A 17,856-nucleotide genomic window follows, 5' to 3' on the forward strand; every position below is an offset into this window, starting at 1 on the left:
TAAACCAATAGGTTAAGGCCATATAATCTGCTTGTTAAGTTCTGATGTATGAAATACTATTTGCGGGTCCATGCCGCTACTCATTTACATTAAGAATATATTTGTTTAGGACCACTTTTTAGTCATACCACACATTAAAGTGATTTTCTTTTAAAATCATGGTGTACATGATGGTCTCTGTACTTGCTGCATCACAGACAAAGGCTCTACACTTGCTTGGATTAGATCTCATTCAAAGCATTTAACCAATCATAAACGAGCCCTGTTTGTTATGAAGGCGTTTTGTTATTGTGTTTTCATGCATCACAAAAGAAGTGAAACCAGACGAGCTTCAGGAATTCACTGCTCTAGTTTTCAGGCATGAGGAAACGTACGTGAAGATTAACGCTTGAAGAGGAGGAAGTGCGGGAAGAAAAATCAGCTGTAAATTCTCAACCCGTGGCATTCGGCTGCTGGATTTGACATGCTGCACTTGTGTTTTGTTTATCTTTATTCTGCTTTCAGGTTTTCAAGAACTCAAGGTAAGGATTTTAATGTGTTCAAATTTAGGGCTGTACAATATATATAGTTTCAGCATCGATATCGTAATGTGTGCATCTGTAATACACTGAAAACAAATCATTCGTTGGATTTACTCAATTTTCTTTTTGAGGTAAGTGCTTACAAGTTATTTAAACGGGCTAAATTTGAACAAGTCGAAGTTGAACAATATGTAATTGGTTTGTTTAAATTCACCCCATATCAATTGTTTGCAGTCACTTACTTAAATGAGTAAATCCAATGACTGAATTTTGATTTTGCAATGTTGAGTTGGGATTGTAGTTGACCAGAAACTATTGTTCAAAACATATAGTGTAAATTTAATACAGTGTATATAAAGCCTGTGCCTGTACAATTTCAAGCAAATGTATAGCTTTAACAACGATTAATTTTATTAACAACAAATCAGTCTAAGGCACTCGAAAGATGTGGGAAAAATATTAAAAAGCCTTTATTCACATGGCTAATCCTAAAAAAAAAAAAAAAAAAAAAAAAAACCTACGGGTTTCGGCAGAGGTCTGCCTTCGTCAAGGTAAAAGTTAACAGGCGAATCTGGAGTTTCTTTCAATTAGAATATCAAAACCAAACTTTAACAATACATTAAACAAGATCAACTCAACAATCAGCATTAATTCAGCAATTCAGAAATTCAACACATTTCTAATCATAATAGTTTTAATAACTCATTTCTAATATCTGATTTATTTTATCTTTGTCATGATGACAGTAAATAATATTTGACTAGATATTCTTCTAGTCACTTCTATACAGCTTAAAGTGACATTTAAAAGCTTAACTAGGTTAATTAGGTTATCTAGGCAGGTTAGGGTAATTAGGCAAGTAAATTGTATAATGATAACGCAGTTGCATTTTTTTTTTTCTGAATGAGTACAATTGTTTGTATTTAATACTTTATTATTATTATTATTTTTCATTTTCCATATCTGTAATGCTTGTATTTTGGCATTTTTTTGCAGTCCACCTAGAATCCAACATGGAAATCAATGTTTTCTTTATTGGTATTGATTTTTTTATTTTTTATTTAAATGGCTCTAACATGCCAGTGTTATTATTTCTGTAATAAATATGTCAAGCAGGATCTTGATGGTTTATTGTGGGTATGTTGTTTACATGAAGAAAGGTGTGTTACAAGTTAAACAAAAATTATATTTTGAATTTAAATGGTTTTTGTCTTGCGTTTACATTAAATTTACATTTAAATAGCCAAAATTACAAGTTTCAGTCTTTGAAATGCTATTAATCGCGATTAATTTTCAAATAAAGTGATTAGTTAATTTTTTTTAATCAATTGACTGCACTAAAAAAAAACACACACACACACATATATATATATATGTTGGAAAGAAATGTGTTGGAAAAGAAATCTTTCAGTTAACCTGAAATTGGGGAAAAATATACAGAGGGATTAATAAATCTAGAGGTCTAATAATTCTGACTTCAACTGTATATCGCAGAAAAACAAAACATTACAATGTCAGTTTTTTTCAATATGGTGCAGCCTTATTTCAAATCACCGTCTGAACTTGCTGGACTAGTTTATATTGCAGTGTGTAAATTATGTTGATAGTTAAACATGGTTTTTCCCCCTCAGAGGATAGTCATTTAATGTGAGTGCTGACGTACTGTTCTATGAAGATGACGATGATGGTGGACAGCAAGGATTCCTGGAGTACGGATCTCTCAAACATCATGGTGAAGCAGCGATCAACGTCTTCTCAAGCGCGTTACTCCATCAGCTCCTGCCTCTGTAATCTGTCTCGCTGTGAAAAAAATTCTCCTAAATTCACAGGTAAGATCTCTCAGGGTCTCTGCGTGGTGTTTAAGTCAGTTTAAGGCCTTTAAAACACAGGTGAAATCAAAACTAACAAACTGATTCTGTTAGCTCATATTGGTAGTTTTGTGGTGAACAATTCACCTGTGCATGGCTCTTTCGCTCCCCCCTCATACACCCCCACACCCGGGGTTTAACAGCAGCCTGTACATATATTCATCTTTTGTAAATCTCTGTTCTTAGTTAATACAACCTGCATATACGGTAATGTTCATAGTACATCTATGTATATATACAGTATGTACATACTGTATCAGAAAAGATCAGTGCTAATGCAATAGACACTAATAAGCAAATTGCTTATATTTTTGAGGGACATTTCAGATGTTTTGAAGTACTTTATGTGGAGACGTCTGATGTGTTTTCGCTCACACAGAGGTGCAGATGCCTGAAGACTCGCAGGTCGTGGAGATGGCAGTGCTTGTGCTGGGAATTCTGCTGGGATTTGTGGGATTTGTGGCAGGAGTCGTTGTTATCGTAATGAGCAAACTGGAGCCGCAGGCGGTATGATCATGTCCTTCACACTGGACATCATTTCTTGATGCAGATTTATTGTATAAATAAAGGTTTTTTTTATTAAATATGTGTCTTCTTTTAAATCAGTTTGACAATTTTATTGTAATTTATTTCTTATCCAGAACAACTTTTAAGAATTAAGAATAAGGCAGACAGACAGAGAGATAGATAGATAGATAGATAGATAGATAGATAGATAGATAGATAGATAGATAGATAGATAGATAGATAGATAGATAGATAGACGGACGGACGGACGGACGGACGGACGGACGGACGGACGGACGGACGGACGGACAGATAGATAGATAGATAGATAGATAGACAGACAGACAGACATACAGCCATGTTTTGGGTGTTTTATGGAAGGACGAACTTGTAATAAAAGCATAAAAATAAGCTTTAATTTTTTTTTAAAAGCTATACATTTAAAAAATATTAAAATATTATTTAGAGATAATAAACATAACTGGGCTATTTGCTGTGGTGACTGTTGCATTTAGCAACAAAATAAATGTACAAATAAAATAAATATAACAAATAAAATACAAATATAATAACATTTTATGTACATAAATGGCTGCATTGCATTTAATAGGTTTCTAGCCTGGATAGGTAGTGAAAATGGAAAAGAAAAATGGACATGAAGACATTTTGCGACATGGTATTTTAATAACTGCCATTAATAAAATACAAAAATATATTCCAATTCTTTTTATTGTTTTATTTAATTTTAATATTAGTGTTTATTGCAAATGAAAAACCAGAATGAGAGTAAATTATATACCAGTCAAAAGTCTTGTAGTTTCAAATGAAATTATTATTCCAGTCATAATTGCTTTACATTAATAATAATAATAACAATGATAATTAATATTAGAGTGATTTCTGAAGAATAATGTGACTCTGAAGACTGCAGTAATTAAGCTGAAAATTCATCTTTAAAATTACTGGAATAAATGATTAAATTAAATTAAAAACTACGTTTGAACAGTTATTTTACAGGGCATTAACATTTCACTATTTTACAATTTGTTCTGTATTTTGCAGCCTTGGTGAGCAGGAGAAGCTTATTTTAAAATTTTTTTATTCTAGCCAAAATAAAACAAATAAGACTTTCTCCAGAAGAAAAAATATTATCAGATGTACTGTGAAAGTTTTTTTGTATATATATATATATATATATATATATATATATATATATATATATATATATATATATATATATATATATATATATATATATGTGTGTGTGTGTATATATATATATATATATATATATATATATATATATATATATATATATGTATATATATGTGTATATATATGTGTGTGTGTGTATATATGTATGTATATATATATATATATATGTGTATGTATATATATATATATATATATATATATATATATATATATATATATATATATATATGTATATATATATATATATATATATATGTATATATATATATATATATATGTATATATATATATATATATATATATATGTATATATATATATATATATATGTATATATATATATATATATATATATATATATATATATATATATATATATGTATATATATATATATATATGTATATATATATATATATATATATATATATGTATATATATATATATATATATGTATATATATATATGTATATATATATATATATGTATATATATATATATATATATGTATATATATATATATATATGTATATATATATATATATATATATATATATATATGTATATATATATATATGTATATATATATATATGTATATATATATATATATATGTATATATATATATATATATATGTATATATATATATATATATGTATATATATATATATATATATATATATATATATATATATATATATATATATATATATATATATATATATATATATATATATATAATTTTTTTTATTTATTTTTCCCTCCCCAACATGAGGCAACTTAAAGTTGATATCTCAAACGTTATCTTTCAGCAAGATTTAGTTTGGCTGCAGTACCACACATGACCACCAGTTGACATAAAATTTCCATTGGGGACCATACAAGGGCTCCCCCTAGGTTTTGAGAAATATATGAACTGTAATTTATCCTACTTTTGACAATATTTGTGAAGTAGACATTTAATTCTAAAGCAGTATGGGAAGGTTGGTGGTATTTGAATTGAATTTAGCGATATAAAAACAGATATAAAAACTGTATTTTACGCTCTTAAATGATATATAGTTAGTATAAGCTCGTCTTTGTAGAATATATATATATATATATATATATTCAATATGCAGATTCTGCTTATTTTTTTTACATTACCAATTTTATTTTTGATGTTTCAACATTATTTGTGTTTTCAACGTTGTAAGTCTATCACGTGCCTGCTGGGAGCATATTAAAATTAAAAACAAAAATCCCAAACTTTAGATACATATCAAAAAATTATTTCAGGGCAGCACAGTAGAGCAGTGGGAAGCACAATTGCATCACAGCAAGAATGCCGCTGGTTTGAGCCCCAGTTTGGGTCAGTTTGTGTTTCTGTGTATAGTTTGCATGTTCTCCCCATGTTCGCGTGGGTTTCCTCTGGGTGTTCAGGTTTCCCCCACTGTCCAAAGACATGCTATAGGTGAATTGGGTAAGCAAAATGTCCGTAGTGTGTGAGTGTGAATGAGTGTGTATTGATGTTTCCCAGTGATAGGTTGCAGCTAGAAGGGCATGCTGGATAAATTGGCGGTTCATTCCGCTGTGGCGACCCCAGATTAATAAAGGGACTAAGCTGAAAAGAAAATCAATGAATGAATAAATTATTTCAATTTTCAACTGCATTTCAAATTCAGTCTATATTTAATCGAGGGAATGACCCATATAAAGCCCCACTCTGTGACTGATATACATCACAGCTCTTACATCATCAGCTTCTTTTATTTCCCAGAGATGACGAGCATCATCATATATTCATCCTTCAGTTCAGATCTCCGTCATGAACTAAGCAGATCGAGGTAATTAATTCATTCACAGTTTCAGCTCTGACAGCAGCAGATAAGCAGGCATGAGGGGAAAGCTAAGCTTAATTGCATTAATTAAATGAGGGCTGGATAATCCGCCTATGAACTCACAACTCACTTCACGTTTACCCTGAGCATAAAAAAAATACTGAATTAAAGGGGTAGTTCACCCAAAAATGAACATTAACTCTCTATTTACTGACTTTTATGAGTTTCTTTCTTCTCTTGAACTAATGATTTTTTTTTAAGTTGGGTTTTAACAATACAATCATAATAACTATGACATTGGATTACATCAAGTACAATAATAAACAATAATAAAATAATAATACTATTAATAAAAATACAAGATACAGAGCCAAAACAATCAAAATAATTTTTTACTTTTACAAAATCCTTATAAAATTTCAGTTCTTACACTTTTTTACTATAAACATTTTGTAACTATTAAACAATTTAAGTCATAAAGAAAATTATGCAAATTAGGTAACAAAGAATTTACATTTGCGAATATACAGTTGAAGTTAGAATTATTAGCCCCCCTTTGAATTTTTATTTCTTTTTTTTAATATTTCGCAAATGATGTTTAACAGAGCAAGGACGTTTTCATAGTATGTCTGATAATATTTTTTCTTCTGGTGAAAGTCTTATTTGCTTTATTTCAGCTGGAATAAAAGCAGTTATTAATTTTTTAAACATCATTTTAGGGACAAAATTATTAACCCCTTTAAGCAAATAGTCTACAATACAAGCCATCATTATACAATACCTTGCTTAATTACCCTAACCTGCCTAGTTAACCTAATTAAGCCTTTAAATGTCACTTTAAGCTGTGTAGAAGTGTCTTGAAACATATCTAGTCAAATGTTATTTACTGTCATCATGGCAAAGATTAAAAAAATCAGTTATTAAAAATGAGTTATTAAAACTATTATGTTTAGAAATGTGCTGAAAAAAAAAACTCTCTTAAACAGAACTTGGGGAAAAATAAACATAGGGGCTAATAATTCAGGGGCCTAATAACTCTGGCTTCAACTGTATTTAACCATTTAAATAAATAGATTGCCTTTATATTTTGTTATGTTTGTCATGAGAAAAAGTAACAAATTATATCACACAGAAAAATCAGTGTTGAAGATAACAAATAAAGAAACATATAAAACAAAGCTGAAAACCACCGATGTCCCTTCCATAGTAGGAAACACAAGTATGTAAGTCAGTGGTTACAGCTTTTCTTTGAAATATCTTGTTTTGAGTTCAACAGAAGAAATGAAGTCAAATAGGTTTTAAACAAGTGAGTAGGCCGAGCATAAATGATGACAGGATTTTAATTTTTGGGTAAACTTATCCCTTTAACCAGATAATCGAGTGAAAAGAATACTGGTGTACTGGTCGTACATTGTATAATAATTGTATCTGTCAGTAAAAATGTTGAATTATTATATTGTTATTTACTGTGGTGGGGACAGTTGCACTAATTTTTGCTTTCTTTCAGTTTCTCAGAGACCGTTTTTTTTTTTTTTTTTTTTTTTTTTGTGGAAACTCACAATTTTAATATAATAAACCCACTTCTTTTGAACACCCACCCACATTGCTATAATATGTGTATATATCATATGATAATACATGCAGAATTCAAACTTGAACAGAGTTCAAGTCAAACAAAGTCAAACATGACCCCGAGCAGGGGGACGGTTGCAACAACCCACAGCACAGGGACAGTGTAAAATGTAATAATAAAAAAAAAATCTAAAACATCAGGTTGGATTTTATTTTTATTTTATTTGATAAACAGACTAAATGTAAATTGGTTAAACTGTAAATATGCTAACTTTGCCATATTATTACAGACTATTAAAAGAACAAGCAATAGCCAATTATCAGGCCTAAAATAAAACAGAACAATTTTTTTGTTTTATTGAAAATTTAGACTAAACGTTTACTAAACTACTTCTTTGAACTTTTAAATGAATTATTTAATCAAAGAATTCATTCTTTAAAATAAAATTACATTGGAAATTTGATACAATTTAAATTGCACATTGGTAATATGACAAGCTTTCAAATGAATTTACTGTTGCAACTGTCCCAACTCTGTCAACCATGATTAAACGGCAGTCTAGATACAATAGCTTTAATGCTTGATAGCTATATATATATATATATATATATATATATATATATATATATATATATATATATATATATATATATATATATATATATATATAAAGCTAGGAAAACAGTGTAGAAAACATTATACAAATGAATAATGTTTCACCAAATCAGGTTGGACAGTATGAGAAATTTTCTGAACATTAAAAAAAATTATTACATTATAAAATAAATTATTTGTTTTACCTCAAAATGGGTTTTACAACAATGGCTGATTTCTCCCAGACTGAAGGAGGGTCTAACTGAGAATATGTATGAATATCATCACTCCTAGCTCATTCCCGAATGGAGGATGCCCCATGTTTTGTTGAAGAAGTGTTGACGAACTCAACCCACTAACAAAGATGGCACAACCATATATTCGAGTGAAAAGAAGACTCGTGTACAGTTGTATTGTATACGTTGTACGATTATTGTATCAGACAGTAAACATTTAGAATTATTATATCATTATTTACTGTAGTATTTACCATCTTTGTCCTAGGTGAAGTGTTGACGAACTCAACCCTCACATTAGATGGCACAAACAGATATTCGAGTCGAAAGGAGACTGGTGTACAATTATATTGTGTACATTGTAAGATAATGGTATCAGATATTTAAAATGTAGAATTATTATACCGTTATATACTGTAGTAGACTCTTTTTGTCCCAGGTGAAGAAGTGCTGACAAAATCAACCCTCTAACGTTAGATGGCACAATCAGATATTCAAGTGGAAGAACACTGTATTGTGTACATTGTACGATTATTGTATCAGACAGTAAACTTTAAGAATTATTATACTCTTATTTACTGTAGAATTGACCTGTTTTGTCCCAGGTGGAGAAGTGTTGACAAACTCAACCCTCACGTTAGATGGCACAAACAGATATTCAAGTGGAAGAAGACTGTATGATTGTACGATTATTGTATCAGATGGTAAACATGTAGAATTTGTATACTCTTATTTACTGTAGTATTTACCTGTTTTGTCCCAGGTGAAGAAGTGTTGACTAACTCAACCCGCTAACGTTAGATAGCACAAACAGATATTTAAGTAAAAAAAGACTGGTGAATATTTGTATTGAGTACATTGTAAGACAATTATATCAGACAGTAAACATTTAGAATTGTAATACAGTTATTTACTGTATTTACTTGTTTTGTCCCAGGTGAAGAAGTGTTGATGAACTCAACCCACTAGATGACACAATATTCAAGTGGAAATAAGACTGGTGTAGCCTACATTTGCATTGTGTACATTAAAAGATAATTATATCACATAATAAAAATGTATATCGCTATTTACTGTAGAGTTTACCTGTTTTGTCCGAGGTGAAGAAGTGTTGACCAACGTTAGATAGCACAGATTCGAATGGAAGACTGGTGGTGTACATTTGTACTGTGTTCATTATAAGATAATTGTATCATCAGATATTAAATTGTCGAAATTATGTAGTTATTTACTGTAGTATTTAGTTGTTTTGTCCCAGGTGAAGGTGTTGACGAGCTCAATCCGCTAACGATGGCACAAACAGATATTCGAGTGAAAAGAAGACTCGTACAGTTGTATTGTGTACATCATAAGATAACTGTATCATACGGTAAACATTTAGGATTATTGTACTGTTATTTACTATAATAGTTAGCCTACCTGTTTTGTGTTGACGAACTCAACCCACAAACGTTAATTAGATTGCACAAACCAGATATTCGAGTGAAAAGTAGACTGGTGTACACTTGTATTGTGTAGACCTACATTATAAGATAATTGTATCAGATATTTAAAATATAGAATCATTATACCGTCATTTACTGCAGTATTAACCTGTTTTGTCTGAGGTGAAGAAGTGTTGACTAACTCAATCCGCTAGATGGCACTGTGTTCCTACAGTCCACATTAGCATAACTCGCGCTAGTTTTGTTACCTGATTTGACTTGAGTAAACAAACGCAACACATTACCTTGAAACTTCAAGGTTACACGGTTGAATTTGGACTTTCCTCTTATAAAGCCTGAGATGTGGCCTGCTTTAAGACGGCACAGTGAGTTAATGATGCTCGCTGAGATGTTCCAGATGAAATAGCGGGTATACATTATTCATGGCCCTCGTCTTTCTGCATCATTGAAGTGTCATTAGCGTTTTCTGCTATTGATTTCATGGGCCTCGTGTTTTTTAGCTTGTCGTGTTTGAGTCTCAAAGAGCTTTTATAGAGGTCATTTAGTACACAAAATCGGTCATTTACTCTCGTGTGCTTTGTGTTTGGAGACTGTTTTAGGGTTGTTGTGACAATAAGTGATGTATTATATCCAGTCATGAGTGCTCACATTATAGCAAGCATGTTAAAAAGGAATAATTGCAGTACATTTGTGGACTAACGAATGTGAAAACAGCATGTTTTTTTTTTTCTTACTTGGTAATTTTGTCTTTTCCTCAGCAACGCTAAGGTATCTAAACATGTTTACTTGGAAAAATAACTTGGGTATTAACCTTATGACTTGAATTTATGAACAAATTATTAAAATTAAGTGAGTTTATGCTCAAAAATAATTATAAAGCCACTTAAAGTTGTTGTTAATGCTTAAAAGATGACAAAAATGTATTTAAAAATGTTTATTTTTTTAAGCTGTCAGGTGTTACATAAGGCAATACACTGCAGGTGATCATAGGGGAGAAAATAACAATTGCCACACTTGCCCATGTTGATTGATTACATTAAAAGTTCACCAAAAAATTAAATGTTCCTCATAGTTTACTTACAGTTATTACAGAGTTTTGTTCTTCTGTTGAACACAAAACGAGATACTCTGAGGAATGTTGTGGAAAAATTGATATTGACAGTCATATACATCCATAGAACAGAAAAATACTATTGAGGACAATAGCTGTTTTTTCCCCCAAACATTGCTCAGAATTATCTTCTTTTGTTTAAAAGAAGAAGCAAGTGTAGGATGAGTAAACGATGACAAATTGTAATTTGTGGGTGAACCATCCCTTTGAGAATTGCATCTTTTTTTTTTATTACACATTTTGTAAAATCCAGTATGTAGATGTGCAAGTAAGACATTATTTGCTAATTAGCATCTCTACTAACAAAATGTGAACATTGGATTTTACATACTGGGATTTTGGGTCTCTTTCTTTATCAAAATATGTATTGTGAATGAAATCTACAGACACCCATCGATACAATTTGATAAAAGTGTATTTTTAATGTTTTCTTTCCATTAGACTGAACAGAAAAATTGAATTGTGCATTGTTTTTGTAAAATTACATGCTTAAATGTGCAAATAATTTTGTGCAGTATTTTATTAAATGCTAATTTGTATTGCCACTAACAAAATCTGAACATTGGATTTGAACTGGGGAGTAAAACAACATTATTATTGCCATACTTGCGCTTATTGATTAATTACATTACATTAAAAGGATACACTGTAAAACCCAACAGTCAACTTTATCAAATGAAATGAGTAAAGTTAACTAAAATTTGACTTAAAGTTAATTCTACTCATTTGAAAAGAGTTTTGAACTCAGTGTTGAATGGATTAAGTTCACAGTACTTATATTTTAAACTCTTGTTTTGGTTTTACTCAAATGGTTTGTCGCAATCAGTTTCCTCAAATGGTTTAAGTTGCCTAAACTTACTGGGTTTGACAGTACTCAGTTGGTTTCATTTATTGGGTTTACTGTGCTCAAATTGCTGTATTTACTCAAATGGATTAAGTTCACAGTACTCATTGGGATTAGTTTTTGAACCTAAATGGTTTGTCGCAATCGTTTTCCTTAAACAGTTTGAGTTACTGTAACTTTTTGGATTTTATAGTGTAATTTCCTCAGTTTACTCACAACCTTTAATGAGTTTCTTTTGTCTGTTGAACGAGATACTAGATCAGTGGTTCTCAAACTGTGGTACGCAGAGTAATCACTGCATAATTAAAGTAAAAAAATGAACACACTTTTAACCCTTTGACGCATACGAGAACACTTATGTAATCAGTAAAGTGATTTTAATAGGCTCAACTTTTTTATTTTATTTTAAATTTTCTAATGTTTTTATTCTATCACTTGAAGGTAATTTCATCACCATACTTGTAACGGTTGTTGGGGGCGTATCCCATGTTTTTCTATTCTAGTGTTGACTGGTATGGTTTAATGACTTGCTTTTCTGACACACAAAGCCTACTCTGACGCATAGTAAGTAGATTTAAATATAATGTGTGATAAATAATTATTGCATGTCTACTCCCCTGAACATTGGATTTTAAGTATTGGGATTTTGGGTCTCTTTTTAAATCAAAATATGTATTGCAAATGAAATATACAGACAGCCTTTAGTAAAATTATATAAAAGTGTTTACTTTCCATTAGACTAGAAAAAAAAAAACCTTTATAACCTTAAAACAGAGTCCAACAAAGCCCAAAATCTCAAAATTGAGAGGTTCCTGAAATAAAAAAAGTTTCTTCTTGCCTTGACTCACCTTTATTTTGGTTACATTGTCAGAAAATAAGGCAATAAGTCTTATTATAAGTTAGCATCTCAACTAAATGCACTTGTTGTTTGCATTTATTTAAGGATAATGCATTTGCATTATTATTTCTTTTATATTATATTATTGTACTACAATCTTACATTGTGACCAGACCTGTGCACCATTGTTGTATTAGAATGCATGTAAAGTGAAACTCAAAAAACATTTGCACGTCAGCTACAGGAATAAAGGTTGGGTCAAGAACAAGGTTAAGGATACTTGTTAATTCCAGGTTTTTGGCTCCACAAAAGCAATGGTATGACAAGTTTGTCTCCCCCATCTTTATTTATTTATGCAGACTAAAAGGATATGCTTATTTTGCTAAGTGCAAGAATTAGCATGCAGCCTAATTTTAAAATGTAGCTAGTTTCATTTTGACTTGTATGTTGTTATCGATTGCTGCTGTGGCATCTGCCAAAAACCTACTCTCTTTTCATTTCATCCTAAAATCATGCAATGTTTTGCATGAAGAGAACAGGTCCATTTTAGGACCATTGAGATTTTCGTTTGCATTGCACCAGTACGACAATTAAGCACTTAACTTTCTTCACATTTCTTAATCTGTTCAGATATTGTAAGGTTTGTGCAGATTTTATTCTTAAGGATGATTCTCATTAGATTCTCATTACTGTGTTATAGTTGAGGGAAATGTACTTAATTGTCATGAATACCATAAAAAAATTCTTAATGATCTTTGAGCATAAGGTTTAACTACACTACCTGCCAAAAGGTTTAGGAACAGCAAATAATAACTTGACTTCTAGTTGATCATTTGGTATCAGAAGTGGCTTGTATGAAAGGCAAAAGCCTCTAGATTACATTTATTTTACCAAAATAAAACATGATCATGGCTTGATTTTTAATTACTTAAATAGGACAGTAAGGTCTGACTTTGCTTAGACAAAAGTCTTGTCACTGAACAGAAATAATGTCCAGTATAGAATATAAAGGCATGATGCAGTGGAAACAGAATGAACATTGTGATTGACTCCATCATGAGCTTGGAGGACGGCATCCATACATCTCTGACATGACTCAAATCACTTTTTAATGAAGTCATTTGGAATGGCAAAGAAAGCGTTCTTGCAGGACTCTCAGAGTTCATCAAGATTCTTTGAATTCATCTTCATTGCCTCCTCCTTCATCTTACCCCAGACATATTCAATAATGTTCATGTTTGGTGACTGGGCTGGCCAATCCTAGAGCACTTTGACCTTCTTTGCCTTCATGAGCTTTGATGTGGAGGCTGAAGTATAAAAAGGAGCGCTATTCTGCTGGAGAATTTGCCCTCTCCTGTGGTTTATAATGTAATGGGCAGCACAAATGTCTTGATACCTCAGGCTGTTGATGTTGCCGTCCACTCTGCAGATCTCTCGCAAGCCCCCATACTTAATGTAACACCAAACCATGATTTTTCCTTCACCAAACTTGACTGATTTGTGTGGGAATCTTGTGTCGATGTGGGTTCCAATAAGTCTTCTGCAGTATTTGTGATGATTGGGATGCAGCTCAACAGATGATCCATCTGAAAAATCTTCTGCCACTTTTCCAAATGATCAACTTGAAGGATGGGCAACAAGACTTTTGGCAGGTAGTGTATGAATCTGTTTTTACTGTGAAATATGATTTTAACCCAAAACAGCTTCATTTAGCAGACAATAAAAGACAGCAAACAAAAACTCCAAACAAATCAAATATAAATCATATTTATTATATTATACAAATTGTACAGATGACATTATCATGTTTGCTTGTCCATACAAATGATGAAAAACATGTTCACAATGGCACAACAGTGGCAGACAATCAAAGAAGCGACCTGCAAATATGGAGGCAGAAATGGCGAAATCCTTTCGAGATGCACAAGCACACTTTACACATCTCGTACGGAGGAGGTAAACGCAGCACGTTTGATTCTTTTATCATCTTAAAAGCAAGAAAATGGACCATGAAATTAGGGCCATGTGAGTAAATGTGTGTTCGGAGCTATTATGATCCTTCCCTGCCACTGCAAAATGCTTTAAAGAGCAAGTTGTGTGTTTTTTTTTTTTTTTTTGGAGAATTTTATCTGTCATCATTGTAAACCAGTGGTCACCAAACTTGTTCCTGGAGGGCAGATTTTAGCTCCAACCCTAATCAAACACACTTGAACAAGCTAATCAAAGTCTTACTAGGTATACTTGAAACATCCAGGCAGGTGTGTTGAGGCAAGTTGGAGCTAAACCCTGCAGGGACACCGGCCCTCCAGAACCGAAATTGGTGACCCCTGATGTAAACAGTATAGAAAGTTGTTTATCAAAAATTGCATGATAGAAAGATTGTCTCTCAAAAGAAAGACCCAATGGTCCAGTGAAGTGTTTTGAAATGTGCATTTTTTAATCTGATGTTTGACGTAATCTCAAGTGAAACATGAAAAGAGGGTGGGACTTAGAGTAGCTCCTCCCATTAAAAAAACAGCCAATAGCATTTTGTTTTTTCAAACAGCTATGCCACTGAGAGTGGTTGAGCTCATGAAAAGCAAATGAGAAGCGTCTTGAAGGGGGCGGGGCATGTCAGACACCTTTGATTGGTCAGAAGATTTGATGAGAAACTGAGGTGATGTAAAAAAATTGTTGATATAGAAGCGACAAACTGCAAGCTTTTGGATGATTTTATCATGTTTACATTTTATTAACGCAAATTTTGTCTTTGTTTCGGAGCATTTTTACATACGGAGTCAAAAAAACATCAAAACATCAAAAAAACTGTTTTAATTTCACAGGAACTTTAATAAGTATTAAAATCCTTTGCCTGTTACTAGTCTGCGCCAATAAAGTAAAATAACATATTTGCATAATGCCTGCTATAAACACAAAAAAAAGGGCGTTTCCTTTCTGACATGGAGTCGATGCCAAAATGCCAAATCAAAAGAGACATGATCAGTTGACCAGTCAGAACAGAGTTGGCTTATGTAAGCGAGGGGTTTACAGATCTGAAAGGCATAGTTCCTCCCGTAGTTTACTCCCGCTCAAGTAGTTCTAAACTTTGATAACTTTCAACACAATTTTACAGCAGTTCGTAACTATTTGAATTAGTGGCTAATTTGTATAAATTCGTTCGATCTCATTGTACAAATGGGTTTAGTGCCACGTCTCCTTTCAAAAATCTTCCATTTTTGTGCGACTGAACTCTAGCCACAGTTCTGTTTGACTGAACTCGTATAAGTTATTCGTATGAATTAGCCACATTTCTGTATGACTGAACTCGTATAAATTCGTATTAATTAGCCACATTTAAGTATGACTAAACTTGTAGAAATTTGTATGAATTAGCCACATTTCAGTATGACTAAACTCGTATAAATTTGTACGAATTAGCCACATTTCAGTATGACTGACCTCGAAGAAATTCGTACGATTTAGCCACATTTCATTATGACTGAACTTGTATAAATTTGTTCGAATTAGCCACATTTCTGTATGACTGAAATCGTATGAATTTGTACGAATTAGCCAAGTTTTAGTATGACTGAACTCGTATAAATTTGTATGAATTAGCCACGTTTTAGTATGACTGAACTCATATAAATTTGAACGAATTAGCCACATTTCAGTTTGACTGACCTTGTATAAATTTGTACGAATTTGCCATGTTTTAGTATGACTGAGCTCGTATAAATTTGTACGAATTAGCCACGTTTCAGTATGACCGAACTCATATAAATTTGTACGAATTAGCCACATTTCAGTATGACTGAACTTGTATAAATTTGTATGAATTAGCCATGCTTTAGTATGACTGACCTCGAAGAAATTCGTACGATTTAGCCACATTTCTGTATGACTGAACTTGTATAAATTTGTACGAATTAGCCATGTTTCAGTATGACCGAACTCATATAAATTTGAACGAATTAGCCACATTTCTGTATGACTGACCTCATAAAAATTTATATGAATTCGCCATGTTTTAGTATGAATGAACTCGTATAAATTTGTATGAACTAGCCACGTTTTAGTATGACCGAACTCATATAAATTTGAACAAATTAGCCACATTTCAGTTTGACTGACCTCTTATAAATTTGTACGAATTAGCCATGTTTTAGTATGACTGAACTCGTATAAATTTGTACGATTTAGCCACGTTTCAGTATGACCGAACTCATATAAATTTGTACGAATTAGCCACATTTCAGTATGACTGAACTCGTATAAATTTGTATGAATTAGCCATGTTTTAGTATGACTGTCCTCGAAGAAATTCGTACGATTTAGCCACATTTCTGTATGACTGAACTTGTATAAATTTGTACGAATTAGTCACATTTCAGTATGACTGACCTCGAAGAAATTCGTACGAATTAGCCACATTTCTGTATGACTGACCTCGTATAAATTTTTACGAATTAGCCATGTTTCAGTATGACCGAACTCATATAAATTTGAACGAATTAGCCACATTTCTGTATGACTGACCTCGTAAAAATTTATATGAATTAGCCATATTTAAGTATGACTGAACTCGTATAAATTTGTACGAATTAGCCACATTTCAGTATGACCGAACTCGTATAAATTTGTATGAATTAGCCACATTTCTGTCCGACTGAACTCGTATAAATTTGTACGAATTAGCCACATTTCTGTATGAGTTTACTAGTATTATTTAGATTGAATTAGCACATTTTTGCTATTTCGTTAATAGTTACACTTGCCTATGAGATCAAGAGGTGTATAGAAGGCAATGGCTGTTTTCCAACATTATTATGTATACCTTTCTTTGTGTCAAACAGATGAAAGAAATTCAAACAGGTTTGAAACAAGAGGAGGATGAGCAAATAATGACAGAATTTTTAATTTTTTGCTGAACTATGCCCTAAGCCTTGAACTGATTCAAACAAACTATATGAAAATGACAAGGTTTTCTGACCTAATATGCATTTAAAGCTGTTTAAATGTATACAATATTAGGACACTTTAAAATACTATACGGCCTGCTCTTTAAAATCCGTATTTAACTGAAGAACTGGCACTTTTCTGAGGATAAGAGTTCGAGGACACAAGGGTCAACCGGTGCATAAGTCACGGCTTGACCCATCCATACTGAAGAGGAGGGGAAATATTGCTCAGCATCTTTTGCTCATCCTGCCTCATACTTTTCTCCACATCCTTGTTTTTCCCCTAACAGCTCATTTGATGAGACCTCTCACCAACCCACAGACTGACCCGGAGAGCCCAGACCGGAC

At 32.0% G+C, this 17,856-nt stretch overlaps 2 long non-coding RNA genes across 3 annotated transcripts; both read left to right on the forward strand.

Moving 5' to 3' along the window:
- The first annotated feature begins 217 nt into the window (after positions 1-217).
- On the forward strand, positions 218-2,973 carry si:ch73-31d8.2. Its single transcript, NR_170088.1, is given in 3 exon segments — positions 218-521; positions 2,153-2,350; positions 2,769-2,973. It is a non-coding gene; the product is annotated as a si:ch73-31d8.2 (long non-coding RNA).
- A 9,185-nt stretch (positions 2,974-12,158) lies between these two features.
- Positions 12,159-17,071, forward strand: LOC147840438 (uncharacterized). 2 transcript variants are annotated; one of them, XR_015945064.1, is made up of 3 exons: positions 12,159-16,175; positions 16,312-16,625; positions 17,032-17,071. It is a non-coding gene; the product is annotated as an uncharacterized LOC147840438 (long non-coding RNA). The 2 variants fall into 2 exon arrangements; XR_015945063.1 differs by lacking the exon at positions 17,032-17,071 and adding an exon at positions 16,717-16,902 and having other exon boundaries at positions 16,312-16,580.
- Positions 17,072-17,856: the final 785 nt, after the last annotated feature.

The sequence above is a fragment of the Danio rerio genome, chromosome 16, assembly GCF_052040795.2.
Source record: "Danio rerio strain M-AB ecotype USA chromosome 16, GRCz13ab, whole genome shotgun sequence".
Classification (NCBI taxonomy): Eukaryota; Metazoa; Chordata; class Actinopteri; order Cypriniformes; family Danionidae; genus Danio; species Danio rerio.